Genomic DNA, 24,503 nt, shown 5'->3' on the forward strand with positions numbered 1-24,503 from the left:
TATTCAGTCTCCTAAATCTGGACACACACAAGAAAATAATTAGGCTGGCCTTGTTTCAGACTCACTGCTCTCATGGCCCCCATGTCTGTCCATGTCTGACTTTTTTTCTTATACGGAAGAACCCCCAGTCTGAAGTTTTTTTTTTTCGTTTTTTTTTTTTTTTACCTGGAACAACAATTTTAGTATGAAATGATTCTTTGGAACATTTTATTCAACAGATATTGACAGATTTGATTATTTTCAGATTCAACCACTGTGCATATAACCTGTGTCTGTCAGTTTCCATTTCATTTAAACATGCAATATCTCAGAATTGGTTCAACAGAAACAGAAAAGAAACAATTTTTACAATTAAAGGCTGGGGTGCCGATAAGCGGGGGTAAACATGACAAATTCATGGGGCCCAGAATTTGTGGGGGGCCCGGCGAATACAGGTTAGAAGTTATGAACATTTTGTGTATGGTCTGCTGTATAAGAGAGGCATAGAAGTCAGGAATCAGACGTTGAAAGCATGTTAAGTTTCAGTTGCGTTTTCACACTAGCGTAATTGATGTTATGTATAGACTACGCCCCCCCACCCCACCCTCACCCCACCCTCTGCTCCAGCAGTTTGACAAGATACTGAATTTTACGAATAGGCCCACACTGTTTAGCTTTCATGGGGCCCACAATTGGTAGCGGCGCCACTGATTAAAGGTGAGAACAAGGAATATCTCAATAACATTTTATGGGAATTTTTTCAGATTTGGCAAAACGTTCACCTGAATATGAGGATGAACTAATAAGATTTTGGAGGCCAAAGGTCAAAAGTCAAAGCTCAAGGGGACGGTGACGTCACAAAACATTTTTTTGGTAACAACAGCAAGTATGTGAGAGAACTGAGGGAGTGAACACATCTGATTTAACTGACGGTTCCCATTTGTTCTGAATGCACCTCATGTTTACCCCGCCTCCTGAGGTGGTTTTTGGTTCAGTTTGCTTGTTTGATTATTTGTTGACACTCTAGCAGCAAAACTACTGGTTCAATTCCTACCAAATTGGGTTTATACATTGCCAGTGACCCAGAATACATCTGATTACATTTTGGGAAAAGTAGATTAAAGTTCCAATTTTTTATGAATTTTTACAATCTTTTTTTCTCCCATTTACTTACAATGGGCGAAATTTCAAATATCTATAAAAGCATCAATTTTGTTTCACTTTACTTCAAACTTGGCACATATATACAGGGTGAGTCAGAAAAAACGCTCTTTCCATTTAAAGAAATTGTACTGCTAAAACGGAAACACTGATTTTTCTTTTGACCATACAGTCATATTGATGTGGTTATTGAGCATGTCTGGTGATGTAGTCATAGATTTATTGCATTGCATAAGAGAGAGAAGGTCCATTGTTTATTGGGCACTGAAATACCTGCCAACACAATGTATGCCACAGTGAACAAACTTGAAATTGACAACAATTACAGGAGTCGGGGCTTTGCTTTCACACTCAGGACATAGGCCTACATGACAGTGCCCAGGGAGTTTTCATCATGGCAAGACCACAGCGATTGCAGGTATTATTTCCTCATCGAGATGTCTGTTTGGGTCAGGAGAGAGAGTGGCCACCTAGATCCCCAGACTTGACCCCCCTTGATTTTTTCTTGTGGGGGTATCTTAAAAACCGTGTGTATCAGACTGTTCCACAAACTCTTCAGGAACTCCGAAATCGCATCACGGCTGAAATCCAAGCCCTACGACGAACAGGAATGGCGAGAAGAGCTGTGTTAGAGATGCGACAACGAGCACAGATTTGCATCAATCTGAATGGTAGCCAGGTTGAAGGTCGTGCCGGACGACTTCGTTGAGACAAAACATTTTGATGGCGAGTAAACATGCTGTAATGGTTGACAATTTCAATTTCATTCACGGTGGCATAAACTGTGTTGGCAGATATTTCGGTGCACAATAAACAATGGACATTCCCTCTGTCATGCTATGCCATAAATCAGTGATTCAATCGCCAGACATGCTCAATAACCACATCAATATGACTGTATAATCTAAAGAAAAATAAGCATTTCCATTTCAGTGGTACAATTTCTTTAAATGAAAAGAGCGTTTTTTCTGACTCATCCTGTAGAGACAACTAATATGCTGACATCACCACAAAAATACACATGATGACATCAGCTGGATCGATGCTAAAATAAGCTTCAATACGTGCGAGGGGCGGGGTTTGTTGTGCCTGGAACCATTCATTCATTCATTTACTGAACCCGCTTTATCCTCACTAGGGTCACGGGGGTCACTTGGAGCCTATCCCAGCTACATAGGGGTGAAGGCGGGGTACATCCTGGACAAGTCGCCAGTTCATCGCAGGGCTGAACATATAGAGACAAACAATCACTCTCACATTCACACCTATGGGCAATTTAGATTAACCGATTAACCTATTAGTGCATGTTTTTGGATGGTGGGAGGAAGCCGGAGTACCCGGACAGAACCCACGCAGACACGGGGAGAACATGCAAACTCCACAGAAAGGTCCCACCCGTCGACTGGTGTTGGAATCGAACCCAGGACCTTCTTGCTGTGAGGCACAAGTGCTATCCACTGCACCATCGTGTCGCCCGCCTGGAACCATTCTTTAATATAATGCTGTATGGGTACAGCATTCAACAGCTGTGTCTTTTTTTTTAAGTTCTGTTCTGTTTTTGTTTATCAGTTTTGTATATTGTTATTTTATTTCTGGAGCAAAACATCCATTTTCACCAAAATGCGAGCATTTATTAGTTGCGAGTTGGACTGAGTCTTTTTGCTATTTTATTTCTCATCTGAGTTATTTGTCATACCATCATTCTGAAAACTAATATGATATTTTTCCAGTAACTCTATCAGTAAATTGAACTACTAGGCTGTGCCTCACCTACCCCTCTTTATTTAGTTCCACTTCCCTTATTTTATTTATTTTTTTCTATTTCAAGAGGCATGCATTTTTTTTTAGTTTTATTTCCCTTTTTTTCCCTTATTTATTTTTGATCAAGTGTAATAAAATGCTATTTCAAAAGCTAGTGATTAGCATTAGTTCATCCATGACCGATAGAATGCAAAGCTTAGCCCGCTCATATCTGCAGCTTTTACTCCAAATATGAAAAATAAAAGTCAATATGGAGGCAGACATAATGCAACAGTTCCTCTGTGCACCTCTATGCTTTAAATCACAGGTGTCAAACATGCGGCCCGGGGGCCAAATCTGGCCCACCAAAGGTTCCATTCTGGCCCGCAGGATTAAAGTGCAAAAATGAACCTGAACAGTCCAGGTTGTCCAAATCATTTTGGTTCAGGTTCCACATACAGACCAATGTGATCTACAGTAAAAGTAACAACACAATAACCCATAAATAATGACAACTACAAATTTACTTTGTGAAAAATTATGTGGAAAAAATTTAAGTGAAAAAAATAACATTACACTGTGAAAAATATTTACATTTACAAAACTATTCTGGATATTCAGTATTCTGTTGGGTTTCTGTACATTGGCTTAGAGTCTGGTTTTTGACCAACTCTATATATAAAGTGTCATGAGATAACTTTTTTGTTGCGATCTGGCACTATATAAATAAAATTTGATTTACTGAGTGATTTAATTTGTTTTCCCTTGTAAGTCGCTTTGGAAAAAAAGCATCTGCCAAATGCATAAACATAAACATAAACATATTCTTTCACAATAAAATGCAAATAAATACATAAATAAAAAAGATGAACCCAAAATGTGCAATTTGAACAATATTCTGCCTGTAACTAAATGTTTTGTGCATTTATGGATCCACTGTGATCTGTAGTTGTGTTAATAATAACAGATGGAATATTGTTGAAATTGTTCAAATTTTAGTTCCAAACTCCAAAATTTTAACAATATTCTGCCTGTTACCAAATGTTTATGTAACACTGTGTGTAATGTACATGTATAAATAAGTCCAGGCATAATATTGTTAAAATTGCACTAATTTTTCAAATGAAATTTCTGTTTTTTCAGGTTAATCACATCTTTTTTGTAAAATGTAAATATTTTCATAATTTAATTGTTTTGTTTTGTTTTTGTACTAAAACAAAATTTGTCATTATTTATAGGTTATTAAGTCATTATTTGACTGGTCTAGCCTGCTTGAGATCAAACTGGGCTAAATATGGCCCCTGAACCTAAGTGAGTTTGACACCCCTGCTTTAAATCTATACAGTAGTTTTCTTCGTTGGTGTTATAGTTCATTTAATTGGACTTGGATGTTACTCTAATAAACCGTCTGGTCTGTCGTCTTAGCAGCATCATCCACACATGGTCAGCGGTGTGCACCATTTTGGCCGGCGAACAAATTAATGCTCAGATTTGGTCACACTACCCGCACTCAGGAGAGCAGATCATTTGTTGAAGCTTAACTTTTCTTCAATTACCTGATTTGGCCAGAGGCAATTACTTCCCAGTTGTTAATCTCTCTGGTTCAGTCAAGTCGATTTTTTTTAATGGGCAAAATGTTGAAATGGAATTGAACGAGTTACCGAATTCTGTTTTTAATACTGATATTTTTTATACACCCAGAAGCATGTATTAATCATTGGCTCCTACTGTCCGTTACCTAATGCGAGCTCACTTTACAACCTCCGGGGGTTCCGTTGTTTCACATGTTCATTAAAAATTGAAAACTGCTACATTAAATAACAGAATCCATCATTTTAAATAACATGTCATTTGTTCACAACACGTCTTGAATGCCACAATCATTACAGTGATATTATAAGTAGAGCATGGATCGGTCTGCGTATTCTTCCCTTAAATCTCTCTTGCCTTCAGGGACGTCGGAGGTAATGGGAAAACATCTTTAACGGTTGTTAAGAACACAGCAATTAGCCGACTTACTGTCATGTGAGAAAACATAGATCATATACAAAGTGTTTAACATTACTGCATATTAGTAATGTTACGGTCTAAGTGTAGATTTATCATGCTGTTTGTTTATTGCAGTAAGAATCTGCACGATAAGATTGACTTCTCACTGATTAGATTAGTTTAGACCAGTTTGTTTTTTGTTCAAAGTGTTTTTATTACACATTGAGTCATCCACAAAAGCATTATAGTCATCACTTTTTTTTATACCCAAACCCATGAACACTCCTACCCTGCTGGAGACAATTCATTAAAAATAACAATAATAATGATAAAAAATAAACAAATAAGAGACACAGATTTTAGTCACAGACTAGTATTAACCCTTTCATGCATAAATTATGAGAACTTTAGTCGAGATTTTTTTCCCGAGTGTTTTTATTCCTCTTTAGGCATGAAAAAACAGTGCGATTGAATTTTTTTATTAAACCTATTTTTTATGAAGGTAGACTTGTTTCTGTATTGCTCTAACCATAAAAAATATTTTCAATCACCAAAAAATTTGCAATAATAAAAAAACAACTTTTCAATCAAAGAAAAAAAAAGTGTTGAATGCAAAAAGAAAAAAAATAATAAGATCCAAAAAATTGCATTTGAACACTTTTTTCTTTAACTGAAAAGTTTGTGGGTTTTTTTTTTGAGTGAAGTGATTTTTTTTTTTTTTTTTATTAAAATATTTGTTTTTGGTTCGTACTTGTAGCATGGTAAATGTACTGTGATTCATTCCACTACTAGAAAACAAAGTCAAATAAAGCAAGTTTGGGTGATTTAACTGGTAAAATATTCAATAAAATAATCAGATATAATTAAAAGTAACAAAATAAGATGAATGCAAAAAATATTTAAGATCCAAAAAATTGCATTTGAACACTTGTTTCTTTTTGATTGAAAAGTTGTTTTTTTTATTTTTTTTTTTAAGTGATTTTTTTGTTGTTTTTTTAAAATTAAAATATTTGTTTTTGATTCATACTTGTAGCGTAGTAAATGTCCTGTGATTCATTCCACTACTAGAAAACCAAGTCAATAAAGCAAGTTTGGGTGATTTAACTGGTAAAATATTCAATAAAATGATCAGAAATATAATAAAAAATTACAAAATAAGACAAATGCAGAAAATATTTAAAATCCAAAAAATTGTATTTGAACACTTTTTTCTTTGATTCAGTAAGGTTTTTTTTCTTGAAGTGATTTTTTTTTTTAATTAAAAAAAAAAAATATATATATATATATATATTTTTTTTTGGTTAAAGCAATAAAGAAACAAATCTACCTTCATAATTTTTCATGGAGTTCCAAAAATGTCCATTCCGCTGGATACCGTGTGTTACCGTGTAGTTAGTTTTGTAAGCACACAATACAGTTTCAGTTAGTTATTATGTTTTCTTTTAATTATAGTTTTTATTTATTTCAGTTAACGAAAATGTTTTTTTCAATTCTAGTTTTCGTCATTTCGTTAACGATAATAACCTTGATTAGATCCTGTTGTGATCAAATAAAAATGTGTTTAGTATTTGTGCATATTTCGGGTGTAATTCAATTCTTCAAGGAAATAATCATTTTAAAAAAAGAAACAAACCAAAAAATTGCCTTTTTAACAGAATCGTGATATATTGTGATATATCATATTGTGATCCTAGTATTGTGATTTGTATCGTATCACCACATTCTTGCCAATACACACCCCTAGACGTAAAGGTCAGATGAATGCAACCTGGCCGTTCAGACTGATGTCACATTGCAAAATATCCAATATGTATCAGATTTAGGAGCACATATGAAAGTGGCCTGGGTCGGATTTCAAAAAAATCTGATTTGTGCTGTTCAAATTGTCTTTAACAGGTCAGATACAGGTCAAATAGCGGCAAAAAAAATCGGATTTGGGCCACATTTGGCTGCAGTCTGAACATAGCCTTAGTCACGAGATAGAAGAGTTATGAGGGCAATCAAATTTTTTATCTTTTTGATTAAAATGAAAATAACGGGATGTAATTAAACCAGTATGTTTAACACTAATAATAAGGTGCAACTGAACATTGTCCTTGCTAGTTTTTTTTTTTTTTTTTTTTAATATGAGAGATGCAAACAGCTGGCAAATGTTTATTAGTGAAGCAAATGAAGAGAAGAGAAATTGTCAGGAGGCATTAAAGTCAGAGCCTCTGTGTTCCCCTCGGAGAATACGTGCTAAAAGATGGAACATCATGAAAGATGCTTGTTCTACAGCATGTGGCATCTGAAGTAAACATAAGTGATACCTGCTGAGAATGCCTGGCCCATCTGTACTCTCAGACCTTTAACCTTGACTATAAACGTAAATCTCTTCTACCCCCTTTCAGGTAGTTATATGTAATTTCACACAGAAAGTAAAAGAAAAAAAGGAAAAAAAAAGAATAATGGGAAATGTGACATTCAAGGAAATGTTTTTTAACACTATAACAAATGTCATATATAGTGAAAGTCACTTCTGCCTGGGTATTTTTCACAGTGACTGCATGGTTACCGTGTGTCAGATTAGGTGATTAGAGTTATTGTTTCCTGTTATTTGTCTTTTTCTGCTGTGCATGAAGTAGCAGTCTGTGTTACACTGAGATGCGGAAGTTATAAACAAACACCATTTTTGTCGAGTTTTTGTTCCAAACAGAAAAACAATAACACTGGTTGATTTTAGGGGTTATGGGTGGTTTTTCTGGTGAAATCTAGAAGTGAGGATTTATTAGAGATGAAGAGGAGGAGGAGGTGACGGTGGGTAGAGCAGAAAAATCTAACAGAGAGGGGTTCTGTGTAGTATTGATATTTTCAATTCTTAAAGGAGGGATATTTCGCTGTTTTTAAATGGAATTATACATTTTAAAACATTTCCCTGTGGTCTATATAGGAATGTAACGATAAGAAAATTTCATATCACGGTTATTGTGACCAAAATTATCATTATTATCGTGGTATTATTGAAATTGTGCTCAAAATGTTCAAAAAGTGCTTATACACACTGACATACTTTAACCAAGTTGTATTTAAAAAAAAAAAAAAAAAAAAAAAAAAAAAAAAAAAAAAAAAAAAATTAATAGGCACAATGCACTGTCTCTTGGCAGAAACATTCTGTCATGTCTGCTCCCAGACTGTCTGTCTTTTCTGTTTTCTCTGTCATTTCCTGTTTTATTTTGTTAAGTTTCCCTCTTGTGTCATGTCTGGTGTTTTTACTTCCCCTCCTTGATTGTTTCACCTGCTCCTGATTACCTGACTCCTCCCTGATTATCTCCACCTGTGTCCAATTGTCTTCCCTCCCTCTTGTGTATTTAAACCCTGTGTTTTCCCCTGTTCCTTTGCCAGTTTGGGTTCTACCTTTGTGTGCTCACTTACCAGCGTTTTTGGATACCTGTCAGTCTGTCTGCCCGTTCTTGACCCGTTTTTGCCTTCCGACCACCGATCCTGCCTGTTCCTTGTCTGCCTGCTCGTCTGGTTCTGACCTGGTTCGTACATCGACTTCTGATTCTGCCTATTCCCTGACTACCTCAGCCTCCAACGTGTTACCTTGTGTTTCGACCCTCGCCTGGACCTTGACCTCGGGGTGTTGACGGGAATCCTCCGGCTCGGCCGTGCTGACCATCCATGTTCTCCGCTCACAGCCCGGACGAAGAGTCCAGTATCACACGCCTTCATAGACGTGTTAACAATTTTGTGCTGTGTTTTTACTACCGTGATTGTGTTTAATAAACACTCTCAATTGGTCATCTGTGTTCTGGTCTTGCATTTGGGTTCAGCCTTTGTACTAGTCTCATTACACATTCAAATATTAACCCTTAGTGGTCTGAGCCTATTTTAGCCGTTTTTCAGTACTTTTGATTTTGCCTTTATATACTATATAAACAAATGTTTACTACACCCATGTTTGGTATCTTTTGTTTTTTCAGCGCAACTTCATTTATATCATCTGCCTATTATTTTTTCACTTTAACCTACTATATCAACACAAAAGGACAAAAAAAAACCCAAAAAAATATATAAAATCCAATTTGAAAAATGTATATAATTTATTGCATCAATAACAAAAAGATGCTTAATGAACCCTTTCAAAGACTTTAAAAGTGAATATTGGTTTCAAATATTAGATATATAAATTAAAATTTGTAATAAATTAAAACTATACTCAGATATTTGACATAAAAGCAGATCTTTACATAGGCATTTTTTCCCCTAAAAGTGCAGTAATCAAACACGGTTATCATGATAATTAGAATTTAAATGGTAATACTAACCATCTGCAATTTTACCGCGGTTTATCGTTATACCGGTAATCGTTACATCCCTAGGTCTATATAAACTGTAAATGCTTTGTTTGGGTCTGAATTTTTTTTATTATTTCAACTCCATAGGTCCATCTTCATCAATATTTCTGAGTAATGACACCAGAAAGGTCATTTTTGAGCGCTGGCCCTTTAAATGCACGAGGGACTTCATGCCCCCTCCAGGTTTTTGACTGTGCTGCTCTGTCCACTTGTGTTCGTTAATACAACCAAAAACTGAACATTTTAAGTAATCGGCACAAAGTTTGGACATATTTTCAGTATGGACTACAGACATTTCTTTTAAGATGTTTGTGGCTAGGGATGGGAATCGAGAACTGGTTCTTTTTGAGAACCGGATACCAGTAGCTCAATTCCTTGGAATGGTTTGCCTGCCTGCTTAACGATTCTGCTTATCGATTATGCCTTCGTTGCGCGATGACATCACGCGTACACTGCATTATTTTGGTCAGAACTTAGCCAACATTGTGTTGAGGCAGAAACTGTCTAAAAAGACGACACCAGGTCCACTGGAACACTGTCAAAGCTTCCATGTCTTCAAAAGGGTGGATTCCTTCCAATCTGCTCAAACATTCGTCCAGAGCACGTGATTCATTTACAGGAATGTCATGTATTTGGTACGCTACTTAGCGACGCTTGTGAATGCAACGGCAGAGTGAATGCTGGGTCCGGTTCCAGTGTGGGCAACAAACGTCGTACCCAAATACAAGTTTCTGAAGGTAGGGGAAAGGAAATGAGGTGCACAACAATGGGAGACGAGCCGAGTCGAACTGGTTCAACGTAGTGGAAATGCAGCAATAGGAATTAGTGAAGCGTCTTTAGTTTCACTTTCACTGTACCCCCCCCCCCCCCCCCCAACTGGGCCTGGCGTCATCTGTTATTATTTGTACACACTGTATATGTTATATTTTCTGTGCAGATGGAAATGTAAAAGACAGTTAATGCAAACACACCCGTTTGTACTCTTTTATTCCCTCACCCAATGAGAATCAATAAGAGAATCAATAAGGAATCGGATCGATAAGCAAAATCGATAATGGAATCGGAATCGTTAAATTCTTAATGATTCCCATCCCTATTTGTGGCCATTTCTCAATACCAAGAATGCAGAGTACGGACTTGCGAACTTGGTGAGTACAGTCTTGGTAAGAACGGTCTCAGAGAACAGACTTCCTAAGAACACAAGTCTATCTGTAGATGGAATGGCTATGTACTTGTGAATTTTCCTCCCTATCTCATCATCTGCTCCCTAACGTATTTCCCTAAAATTACCTCAATGTCACTCGATTGGATTTCAGTACATTTGTACTAGTTTTTACATGTCATTTATACATTTTGTACACTACCAGTCAAAAGTTTGGACTCACCTTCTCATTTAAATGACATGAGATGGACCACAGATGCCCAATAAGTGCTCAGCATCACTGGGAACTCCTTCAAGACTGTTGGAAAACATTTCAATCAATCAATCAATCAATCACATTTCATTTATATAGCGCCAAATCATAACAAAAGTTATCTCATGACACTTTACAATATCGAGTTGTTTGAAACCAGACTCTAAGCCAATTTCCAGAAACCCAAAATTTCATTTCATGAAGCTCATCCAGAGAATGCCAAGAATGTGCAAAGCAGTAATAAAAGCAAAATGTGGCTATTTTTGAAAAATCTAAAATATAAAACATGCTCTGAGTTATGTCACTGTGGCAGTCAGCCCTGCCACCACTCATACACCATACACCACACAGTCCCTCCTTCCACATGGCAGACAATAGCCAGGTAGCATTACTACTGCTAGCTTGGTGGGGGCACACACTGGGCTACATTTGAACATCTGAGTTAGCCTCCTGTGCTGTTTTTCCCCATGACATTGTACAAAAACACACGCAAACACAAATAAAGTTGAATTAGGTCTTTAATTATGATAAATGCTATATTTTGAGATTTTGTTCCTAATTCTGTTTTTCCTTTACTTACCATAGTGCTTCCTGGTTCTGGGCAGTGGAAAAGGACCTGAAGGGAGCATCAGGCTGCCTTTTATAGTGCCTGAGTTAAATGAGGAAAATAGGCTCAGCCTGTCAGACTGCACCATACCAGGTTTTCTGAGTATTAAAAGAGGGTGTGTCAATTCTATAAGTAATTAGATGATTCCTTTGATGTGAGTTTAAAGCACATAAATTGTTTTGTGATATGACTATGGAAAATAACCTATGGAGTGAGATGAAATGTTTAATTAGTGCCAATTACAAATGGTATGGTCCAGTGGGAGGGGCCTAGCCTTTAAATGGAGTGGGTCTGACACTGCTCAGGGCAGTTAGAGAAGGGCTGTGCAGACCTGTGTGCTTATTTTTTGGTTACTATTGTCATTTGTTTATTTCCTTGGATGCACTTTAAGGGCAATAAAGCTCTTCACCTTTTTTTGAATCAAATGGACTTTGTCTTGTTGTTTTTGCTATAGAGGGAATGCACATATGTCCCTAGGCCACGCCCCTCTAAGTCAGACTGAGTGGCAAAAACAAACCTGCTCAACATGGCGGAGCAAAGCAGTAACTACAGCGAGACCGGGAAAAATGTGGAATATAACATAAAATTAAAGACAGTTGGACTGGACATGGATCCATACAAGCTACCAAACAACAAGTGGTCTACGAACATTGATATGTGGACGGAAATCACGTATCCTGACATTTATATGAACCTGATTTCAACGCCAGGAAAATACCCACTGCAAAGGCTGAAAGCATACAAAAGCCAAAGAGTTGTTGACATCCTCATCATCGTTAATTAGAGGATTAAAGCTGGTGAGTGCTTTCAATTCAACGTACTATTGTTTTGGAGGTTTTCTGTTAGTGCAGACGTATTTTCTTGGTGGTGATTTCCAAGGTAAAGGCCCAGCAGTAGTGCTCACAGTTCACTACTGATTTACTGGAGTTGAACCCTTAGTATTGACCCAAGTGGGTGGATGATCTACTGGTACTGTGGAGATTTAAGTAGAGTTAACGTCAAATACTTGATACAACACAGCTACAACAGCTTTGTGCTAGAGTACCCCCTTATTTGGAAAACTAGGTTAGCCTCAGTTTAAGCTAGTTTACAATTCATGTAGAACACAAGGTTCATAATCACACAATTGAAGAAAAAAGCATTTCAGTTATGAAATATAAAACTAAATGACAGATGCTAACATTAAGAGCTTTACTAAGAAGTAACGTTAGCCAAAACGATATGTAATTTAAGGTATGATTTTACGCAAGAACACAGCATAAATTAATGTTACCTGACACAAAATGGCAACCACAAATCCTGGATAAATATGAATAGCCTGGATTCCAGTTATTTCTACGAATTGCAGTGATCCATCTGCTTCTTCTGTCTTTGGCTTTAGGTTGCCGCTAAAACGATAGCTCGCAGTGCTTTTTAAATCTATTTGTGCAATCAATGACACAACAGCTCTTCCCCATTTTTTAGATTGTTCTAAAGTTTTTGCAGTATTCAAGCCAAAGCTGCTACTCATCTCCCTCTTTCTGCCACTCAGTGGACGTAACCGCGGTGACTTCCGCTAGCGGTGATGTGATGTGCATACCCTCTATAGTTTTAAGGTCAAATTAGACCTTTTCCAGGCAGCCTTTCAGGAACCTACCCTCACTTCAGGTCGAAGTGTAACAGTCACACTTTTTTTTAACTGCATAATTCCATATGTGTTCATTCATAGTTTTGAAACCTTCAGTGAGAATCTACAATGTAAATAGTCACGAAAATAAAGAAAAAACAGGAGAGTCCAAACTTTTGACTGGTAGTGTATATTTTTTAAAACTCTAAAAAATTTCATCGGTTCAGCCGGGCATAGTCGCCCAGCTCACAGCTGAGTTGGCATGAACTGCATCTTGGGAATTATTTCCCAGCCAGGTCTACACAAGTCACCAACCAGTGCATCCTTGGTTTAAGCTAGCTGACGGAACAACATCCGGGTATTGAATGCGTTCTTGGTTTACGTGAACTTGCAATTGGGACAGTTCTTGGGCCGCGACTGATGACGTTTCACGAGAACGGAAGAAGAGCCAAGAACACGTATTGAGAACTGGCCAAGTGTGTCTAATTTTACCCATGACTGTTACCATGTTCTTATTTACATCCAAGCCATAACCAGGTCATTTTCATGCTAAAATCTAACAGTCGTAGCCTAAATACAACAGTAATTGTTTACATTTTAATGCATTTCTTCTTCCTCCTTCCTTGCCTGTAGGGCCACTAATCCCTCACCAAACAAACTCTCATCTGTCATTTTGGACGTCACCGGCAATCAAGCTACTCTGTCATTTAGGCGTGAGGACGTGTCATTTCTATAAGGACAATCATGTGCATTTCTGGTCTCCAATTCTTCTCAGAACTGTATATCGCCGTAAAGTGGACACAGGGATGGAAGCACTCTGCCTGTCTGTGACGGAGCTAACAAAGATAAATACTTCACCTTCACATCTGTGAGCAACAAGATGGATTAGGGTCTCAACTCTTACTTACGGGTCTAACACCAAAGAAGAGACCAACACAAAACAGAATCTGCAAACACTACAGAAACTTTTTACGCTGTACAGAACACATTTAAAACACTTAGGCATGAAAGCCAAACAGTTTTCATTAATTACTGGAGTAATTAACATGAGGAATACTGTGGTGATAACAGTTTTTACTCTGACTTCATATCTAATATGTAAAGCCATTAAGCAAAGTCACAGATCAACCACTGTGCTGCATTTTAACAAGATGCACCACAGAGTGCATCATCACTTCAAAAACAAACAGTAACTGGAATAAGCGAGCACAACATCCTGAACCTGTGGTAACACTAATTAACAACGATGACAATGAGAGCTGGGCCTTCTCCTTATTTGATGTAATCAACTAGATCCTCATTATTAATGTCAACTGGAAGACTAATTTGTCTTTTTTTGTTTCACTGAGGTTATTAGTCACTGAGGGGCTTTGAACCAGGCAGCTTTGTCACCTCTATCAGCTGTTTTCACCACAGTTTTATACCGTCTTAGTGTACTGTGGTTCAAAATACAACTACTTTTTTAAAAAAAGTACCATGTATAGGGATGGGAATCGAGAACTGGTTCTTTTTGAGAACTGGTTCCCAGGAGCTTAATTCCGTGGAATTGTTTGCCTGTCTGCTTAATGATTCTGCTTATTGATTCCTCCGTCGTTGCGCATGCGTGATGACGTCACACGTACGCTGCATTGTTTTGGTTCAGAATGTAGCCAACATGGCATTGAGGCAGAAACGCTCCAAAGTATGGCTATATTTCATGTGAAAAGACAACACCAGGGCCATCTGTAACACTCGCAAAGCTTCCATTTCTTCAAAGGGGGGAAATCCCTCCAATATGCTAAAACATTTGTCCACACAGCATGCATGCAACGCTTGTGAATCTAGCGGCAGAGCAAACACCAGGGCGTCATCCGGGCCCAGTTCTAGGGGGGGCAACAAACATCCCGCCCCCTCAAATAAAAGTTTGTGAAGGTAGGGAAAAGGAAAATGAGGTGCACAACAGCAGGAGACAGAGAGGAATTAGTAAAACTTAAGTTTCAGTTTCACTGTACGGTCGTATGGTGTGACACCTGTGGCATCCAAAACCAGTATTTTAATCAAATGTTTTCAATTTGTATTCAAAAGTATTTAACCTGTATTCATTTGCATGACACAAGTTATTCTTGGTGTCATGTTAAGATAGCACCAGAGTAGCTGACTTTTTTTTCCTTGGAGAACCCCTATAAAAAGATACTTGTGCCCATGGAAAGTTTTCAAAATGTGGTGGACAAAAAAATACATGTGAGTAGAAATTTTGGACATTCTGGGAAATAATTTACATATTCTGGGAAAAATAACATTTATATATGATAAATTAATACTGGGAAATAGTTGCATATGTATATACACTACCAGTCAAAAGTTTTAGAGCACCCCAATTTTTCCAGTTTTGTATTGAAATTCCAGCAGTTCAAGACCAATGAACAGCTTGAAATGGTACAAAGGTAAGCAGTGAACTGCCAGAGGAAAAAAAAAAAAAAAAAAAAAGGTAAGGTTAAACAAAACTGAAAATTATGTACATTTAGGAATTATACAAAAAGGCGAACAAGAAATGGGTTAACGACTTAAAGCAGTTCTGCAGCAATGGAGGTTGATCAAGCCTCGAAAGTTGGTGCTACCAATTCCTCCAGGTGTCCCAACGTTTGTGAATTCCTTCCAACCCCCTCTGTCTGCATAAAAGTAGTGCTGGAACACACTTTGGTACCATGCTGTTGTGAGCATTATTTGAACAGTATTGTTCTGCAGAAAGTAGTCTGTTACTATAAAAATGGAAAAGAGGAAAAGGCAATTAACGATAGAAGAGAGACAGACCATCATAACACTTAAAAATGTCGGTCTTTCCTACAGAGAAATTGCCAAGAAAGTCCAAGTGTCAGTAAGTCCAGTTTCCTTCACCATCCAAAGGCATTCAGAAACTGGGGGAAATGCTGACAGGAAGAGGTCTGGCAGACCCAAAGCCACAACAGAATCAGAGGACAAGTTTCTGAGAGTCAACAGCTGGAGTGATAGGAGACTCACAGGACAACAGCTTCAAGCACAGCTCAATAGTGGTCGTAGTAAGCAAGTCTCAGTTTCAACTGTGAAGAGAAGACTTCCAGTTGCAGGTTTGATCAGTCCATAACACCTTCTTCCAGTCTTCAGTAGTCCACTGGCGGTGTTTCATGGCCCAGGCAAGCCTCTTTTTCTTATTTTGAAGTCTCAGCAATGGCTTTCTTGCTGCAACTTGACCATCAAACCAACAACTGGAAGTCTTCTCTTCACAGTGACGTCAACGTGACTAGAATAATGTTCTATAGATGATTAAAAGGGAAGGTCTATAGCTAAAACCTAACCTATTTTTGGCCAAATAAAAATGGTCTCCCAGAGCGAAAAAGTCAGTTGTTTCTGCAGATATCAACTCAGTGATATTTTGTATATGAATAAACACTTTATGCAGCTCAAATTCTGCTCGATCTCCGACTTCGACTTGACTGTGTGTGCATTTACTTGACGAAGTTCCACTACATAGATTAGGGAGCACAGAGACATAAATACAACATGCCAGAGTACAGTGTGGAAGAGCGTCAGAGGGACCAAAGATGTCTCCCACCTGCAGCAGTAGTAAATTTTACACAACATACCCCCCCCACCCCACCCCAAAAAAAATGAGCCTGGTGTCATCTGTTATTATTTGTGCACACTGTATATATTATATTTTCTCAGCAGTGATGGAAATATAAAAGACAGTTAATGCAAATAAACCTGTTTGTACTCTTTTATTCCACTCACCCAATGAGAATCAGTAAGATCAATCAATAACGAATCGGATCGATAAGCAAAATCGATAATGGAATCGGAATCGTTAAATTCGTATCGATTCCAACCCCTAACCGTGTAGATGTATCTACTGCAATCCTTTGGCTGCTTAAAGACTTAAAACATGCCGTTCAAGTGCACAGACTACAATAGAACAGTTCTAACGTCATGTTCATTAACGCAGCGTAACTAACTTCTGAGAAATCTGAATTTTGTTAACGGTTTCAAAGGCTCCATGTGCACTGTGAAATATTAGGTAAAAACATCTTAGATTAAAGCCTCTGGCACAACAGTGAATCAAACTAAAAATGTCTGTGGTGGATTGAAACCCATTTCAAAAAACCCATTTCAATCCACTGAGATGATAAAAAAAACTTAATAACACTGGCATTATTCTAAGGGGTCACACCCATTTTAGATCTAATAAATTTCATTACACTTTTATGCCATGGCCGCAACAAATTCTGGATGACTTGAGGGGGGTTGATTAATTTTAGATAACGGTGTACAGCTTTGATAGAGGTTTTATCACTGTTTCATTTTAATGCTCCCCCAGTGATATAAGCTTAGTGTGAAGCTCTCAGGCTGATGCACAGAACTGGAGATGAACATAGAACGGGATTCAGTTCTTTACAAAAAGAACTGCTGAATCTGCACAGATTTTCCCTGTACACTATAATATAAACATACTGATCCACTATCAGGATTATTGGGCAAAGTTAAGCGTGTAAGTAAACCCTGAACCCATAAAGACCCAAACATCCACTGGTAACCAAAACCATCTACTGATCTAAACTGTTTAATACCTGTTGATCCACTAATCCTATCAATACATGTAAATAATTAGTGTAAAATGCCATCTAAAGAGAAAGTTTTAAAGAGTTGTTTGTGATGATATTAAGAAAATAAATCAGAAAAGACACTGAAAATATCAAAATATCCCTACTGCTGTGGTCCTGACTGGTATTGAAATAAAATAATCACAGTTGAGACCAGGATGGGATCAAGACCCCAATTAATAATATATTTAGCAAAAAAAAAAAAAAAAAAGCCAAATTTCTCTGTTTTTAATATAATAACCCCATTATTTTACTTTGTTTTTTTTTTTTTGTTTTTTTGTTTGTTTTTTTTTTGTTTTGTTTTGTTTTTTAATTTATTTGCAATATGGAAATGGTAAAGGCCTCCTGATTGCTACTAAGTGACTTATTTGCATAATATAGAAATGAAAATTCAAGGAAGCAAAAAATAATAATACACACAAAAAAGAAAAAGAGTCATATTCGAAAAGGAGTGAGAAGAAGCATAGCATATGTATATATCGGCTAAAATTTACTTAGGGGGTCAAATGAGTGGCCATTTTTATCAAAAAAAAAGTTGTAAGAAATGCATAGAACTGTGTTGAAATAATGCTAATACATTTGTGCACAGACTTATGATATTATTTGACAGTGGAAGCTCTATTTTCAGAAATATTGGATTTTGAATAGCACGTGTATGTGAAAAATTTTGCTGGTGGACGGACGTGACATTACCCATGATGCTCTGGTCAGTACCAGTTCTTTATTAGTAATAAACTTATATACCGACTATTGCTAATTCTCCTCTTATTCATAAATGTTAGTATTGTGGATCTAAAACAATAACAGCTGACACAAAAACACAAAATGTGGCAGTGGACGGATGTGACATGGTTGTTACAGATCCCATCATACTGATGCTCGGCAGCCATGTCACCGTTTCCACAAATGATCCCTGTGCAAAAACTAGGATCAGAATTATTTATTGTATAGTTTATCATCATACTAAAGAGGAAATAACAATATAGAATTGTTATTTCTTATCATTAGAAAACTGTTGATTTAAAAAGGGACGTGTGACATTCTTAATGTATGTATTTGCGTAACATAAGCAGGATGGATCAGCACCATACTCCATATTGCAACCTGTAAAAATAAAACATGTGATATGTAGTATAGAATCTTGTAAGAAAAACTGGGGAATCTAAAAGAATAGAATATTTGTTTTCAGGTAAATTCAGTTCAAATATAACTTGGCCATTTATGACATGAAAATATAGCATTAATTGTGATGAAACTGGACATTTTTGACCTGAAAACATAGTTCGTATGACCATCAACATGTTGCAACAGAAGTGAAATCCTGTAAATTTGCATAACTTGCATTTACCAACACAAAGTTCCTTTGGGGATTCACTTATATTGATTTCTTATGCACAAAGACACAAATAAGACCTCAAAGCAAATTTTAGCCGATACATACATATATACACATCCACATATACAATCATATATATTTACTTTTACGAAACTCTATATGGTAAATAAATTAAACAGAAAATGACTGAAAAATGCAAAATCCAGATGGTAATATTACAATAAATGGTGATAAATCGCTTTGGAAAGTTTAATGTAAAAGGTTAAATGACTTTCATGTGTCATGTGTTGATAGACTAAAAAAAATTAAGTAAATGCTGCCCACACTGTATCTTTGGATCATCCCAACTTTTGCTTGGAATGCTCATTGTTATTTCTGCTTTTGCAGGACTTTCAGCATTTATTTAATCACCTGCCAAGTTGGCAGTAACTGGATGACACAGCTCGCCACAATTAATTTTTAACCATATTTGGTGGGTGGGCAGGTGTTAATTTCAAGGCCTGATGGGCATGCATACTGACAGCTCAAAGCTTCAGAGCAGGTACAAAGAATCCAGGGGGTTTTCAGCGCCGTTCTTTTGTCCTTTGTTTACAGTCAGGCTGTAGAGGCTGGCATGTTTTAAAGCTGAATGTATGACTGTAAACTCTTCTACTGTCTTCTGAATGTGTCTGGAACCATTTCAACAAGAGCCCGGCCTCATTATTTTCTGACCTAGCTGAAAAATAATCAGTTTTGTGGATTTGATCTGCATGTATGTGAACATGACAGCGTTCAGAATTTTACATTCATATAAAATACATGAGAATTCAAGCTGGTGTTTTTGTAGTCTAGGATCCAGCACATCTGCCTGAGAAAGATTTTATTTGCTCTGGCAGAGACATCCGGCCCGGATCCTGTTCAAACAGATTTACAAAAACTGTCTGGATGTTGCAGGTTTGATGCAAACACAATAACAAAGAAACACTGAAGCAATTTTATAGACAACCAAGATCACTGTGGAAGTCTGCTATAGCACCAATTTTAACCAAAGTAGTGTGTTTTCATTTAACCCATAAAGACCCGATGCTGCTTTTGTGGCAGTTCCCAGTTGAATTTTTCTCTTTTTCTACATTTCTCAACTGATTTATTTCCTTTTTTTTTTTTTTTTTACAATATTATCCTCTGTAGTTTGCATTTTTTGGTGTAAATCATGTATTGTCCTACATTTAATCCACAGATCATGTAGATGTTCATGAAAACTCAGAGTAAATTCCAAGTTGAGTATATCAAAACAGAAAAAAATTTAGAAAAAGTGACATTTTCAGCAAAGATATAGCTAACAGAACATAGAAATGAGTGTGTCCATCCACTGTTATTGATCCAACTCCACGGGTTTTACTGGTGAATCAATGTTGTAGAAGATGACGGTGTTTCCATGTTAACTACAAAGCCTCTGAACGTCCAAATGGGTCATATCTGATGACCATGAAAAGATGACAAACTGTATTTTACACCAATTACTGACATGGATTGATAGGATTAGTGGATCAACAGGTATTAAATGGTTTAGATCAGTAGATGGTTTGTGTCACCAGTGGCTGTTTGGGTCTTTATGGGTTAAAGGGAAATAAAAAAAAAAAACAACTACACGTCATTTATTGATTTTTTTTTTTTTTTTTTGCACATACATAACATTGATCAAAGACATAATAAAACAGTAAAGGTGCAGGGAGAAGCAAAAAGCCTAAAATGGCTTAATTTACAGCCTCCACCTTATAAATACATAAACATTATCCTCCTAAGACCCAGCTGTGGGTTTTCTGTCAACATCTGTGGACAAGATTTTCACAACTTTATATAAAAAAAAAAAGAAAAGAAAACTGTCCACCACAAAGGACATTCCATAAAAATTTTAAAAACTGCATTTGAAAAAAACTGTTGCATCATGATGTTTACAGTACAGGCACTAATTTAACTAGAAGCACTTGGGGAGCACAGACCTCCCCCAAGGCAGATCAGTGCCCCCCACCCCCCCAACCCTGATCACCACCAAAATTTAATAATTTATTCCTTGTGCCAGTATCAACATTTCCTGAAATTTTCATCAAAATCTTTCCGTAACTTTTTGAGTTATCTTACAAACAAACAAACAAACAAACACATAGACAAACCAACACCGACAAACACATAACCTCCTTGGTGGAGGTAATAAAAAACAAAAAAAGCTCGTGATTTGCTGACCTTTCCTGGGTCTTAGGAGGTTCTACAAGTTACAAGACTTCCATAGTCCATACACATTCAGAATTCATTTTAAAAAGAAAGAGAATATAAAAAACATATATATCAATTAGGGATGCACTGATACCGATATCAGTATCAGGTATCAGGTCCGATACTTGGTGTATGTACTTTTACTCGTAAAAGTACTCCAATACAACTGCACCAATACCACTTATGGCAGCAGCGGAGGAATGATGTCAGCAGTGTGGAGATTTTTCTAAATAAATGACGGTGACAAAGTAACAGTGACTGAAAGTAACGTTAAAGACACAGACAGATACAGACGGAGGGTTCTGTCCGTCATCTGCGTACATTCCATCTGTTTTCCAGGTGCTGGCGGATGAGTACCCAGACGAAGCAGTACCATCGGGAACCGTGGAGGTCGAGGATCTGTTCAAAGAACGACTGTGTGAGTTAGACAAAAACTACTGACACATTCAGTACAACTACCCTCATCAATATCAATATTTACACTAGTATCCACATTAGTGTTACCTCTGTCGTCTCCATGTTTGTTATTACTGACTTTCTTCTTCTTCTTCTTCTTCTTCTTCTTCTAAAAAAACTTTACATTTCTTTGTGGTATTTGTCCAGTATGGTTAATTGAGAGCAGCGCCCCCTGGTGGATTAATTGAGAAACGCTCATTCCAACACATTAAATGTCAGTAGCAGCATTTTGTTCCAGTCAGACTAATGACAACGACAATAAAGCACATTTACAGAAGGAACTAAGAACTGGAATGGGATTATTAACCCTTTCATGCATGAATTATGAGAAACTTAGTCAATATTTTTTTCTTTAGTGATTTTATTCCTCTTTAGGCATGACAAAACAATGCAATTGATTTTTTTTTTTTAACCTGTTTTTCATGAAATTACAAAAACGTCCGCTCAGCTGAACACCATGTGTTTAATTTTTGAAGCAAAAAACATGCATTTAAAGCCCATCATCAGAAAGTGATATACTGTGAATGAATGAATGAATGAATTTATTTTGGTTTTACATTAATCATTCCACTTAGTGCATTAATCGTAATAAACATAAAAACCAAAACAGGAATAGGCTAGAAGCAAAAGCTTATCTTTTTCACCTAATACACTGCTTACATCAACTTAAATGTGTACAGCATTGAGCATACACACCATAATAATAAAAAAAATAAATAAATAAATAAATAACAAAAACACATCTACCATCTCAATTCCATATTTCTAAATAATTTTAAACTTAAGGCATTTTTTTTTAAAACTTCTATACTGTGTGAAAACTATGAAATAAAAGCATTTTGAATGCAGCTAATCTGATGTTTTCTTATATTTTCTCATACTCTGACACTAATTATTACTCACTTCATGGAGATAATATGCAAAAAAAAAAAAAAAAAAGCTTTTGTTTAAGAAAACTTAATTACATTTTAATAACAATTAGCAATTGATTTACACTCAAACATGTTACGGCAGATCAGGTTTATGAAGAACAGCAAAGTTACAGTAATGGTCTGAATGTCAGTGTATTATTATGGGATGGTGCGTATGTGCATATTCAAAACCCATGAATATACAAGAGAACAGCTGGAGAAGAACTGTCCACTGTTGGGTTAAGTACTCATATCGGTACTCGGTATTGGTAAGTACTCAAATGTAAGTACTTGTACTTGTACTCGGTCTGGAAAAAAGTGGTATCGGTGTATCCCTAATATCAATACTACACTTAAAGCCTTTGTTTATATAAAAATACATGTGTTTGTCGTACTCCAGACTGGATTTTCTAAGAAGTTTATTTCACAGTCACACATTTTATTGTTCTGATCGTCTCCTCCACCTCCACTAACACCTTTATGTAGGCCAGCGCTAACATTACACTCAAGATCATTTTCTGTTATTCTAAGAAGGCTCTAACTACATTTGGCAGTAATAGAAGAATAGAAAAACACCATGTTCTGTTGGTACAGTTAGACAGAGGCCGTATGAGTGTAAAAGCATATGTGTGTGAAGTGAGTGAACACAGGAGCTAAAGCTTTACATGTATTTTTCCTCCATTTCTATTCCGTGTATTTAGGCTACCAGGGCTCCTCCTGATTATTGCTGAATCAGACGGAGCCGTTTTTGCCGACAACACAGTTATGGGAACATATTTGTGAGTGTTTCAAATGAATACAGTTCTATAGAAAACATGCAGCTGTGGTTTAAGAGCCCACACTGTTATTGTTACATGTCTGGTTGCAGATAACATGTATTTTCTAACTGAGCTCACCTTTAGACACCTGTCTGACAGTCGGACAGGTGAAACAGTGGACATGTGGAACGCTGACCCCCTTCACACTTTAAAGCCCACCTCAAACTCCATCTGTTCGAAATGGCAGATCAGGTCTGATTTTACTATGGGGTTTCAACAGTCATGTATTTAACTGTCAGTATTATTATTAGTGTTGCTTTCTTCTTCTTCTTCCTCGCCTTCTTCATCTTCTTCCTCATTTTTCTCTTCCTCGTCTTCTTCTTCCTCATCTTCTTCTATCTCAACTTCTTCGTCTTCTTCTTCCTCATCTTCCTCTTCCTCGTCTTCTTCTTCCTCATCTTCTTCCTTGTCTTCTTCTTCCTCGTCTTCTTCTTTCCTCATCTTCTTCTTCCTCGTCTTCCTCTTCCTCATCTTCTTCTTCTTCCTCGTCTTCTTCTTCTTCCTCATCTTCTTCTTCCTCATCTTCTTCGTCTTCTTCTTCCTCGTCTTCTTCCTCTTCTTCTTCATCTTCCTCATCTTCTTCTTCCTCATCTTCCTCTTCCTCGTCTTCTTCTTCCTCATCTTCTTCTTCCTTGTCTTCTTCTTCCTCGTCTTCCTCATCTTCTTCTTCTTCCTCGTCTTCTTCTTCCTCATCTTCTTCTACCTCATCTTCTTCGTCTTCTTCTTCCTCGTCTTCTTCTTTTCTTCTTCTTCATCTTCCTCATCTTCTTCCTCGTCTCCTCATCTTCTTCTTCTTGTCTTCTTCTTCCTCGTCTTCTTCCTCTTCTTCTTCCTCGTCATCTTCTTCGTCTTCTTCTTCCTCATCTTCTTCTTCCTCGTTTTCTTCCTCTTCTTCTTCATCTTCCTCATCTTCTTCTTCCTCGTCTTCCTCTTCCTCGTCTTCTTCTTCCTTGTCTTCCTCTTCTTCTTCCATCTCTTCTTCATCTTCTTCTTCTTCTTCCTTGTCTTCTTCTTCCTCGTCTCTTCTTTCCTCATCATTCTTCTTTCCTCGTCTTCCTCATCTTCTTCTTCCTTGTCTTCTTCTTCTTCCATGTCTTCTTCTTCTTTGTCTTCTTCTTCTTTGTCTTCTTCTTCTTCCTCGTCTTCTTCTTCCTCATCTTCTTCTTCCTCACCTTCTCCTTCTTATTCCTCGTCTTCTTCTTCCTCATCTTCTTCTTCCTCCTCGTCGTCTTCTTCTTCTTCTTCCTCGTCTTCTTCTTCTTCCTTGTTTTCTTCTTCCTCATCT

The sequence above is a fragment of the Sphaeramia orbicularis genome, chromosome 8 (genome assembly GCF_902148855.1).
Source record: "Sphaeramia orbicularis chromosome 8, fSphaOr1.1, whole genome shotgun sequence".
Taxonomy (NCBI): Eukaryota; Metazoa; Chordata; class Actinopteri; order Kurtiformes; family Apogonidae; genus Sphaeramia; species Sphaeramia orbicularis.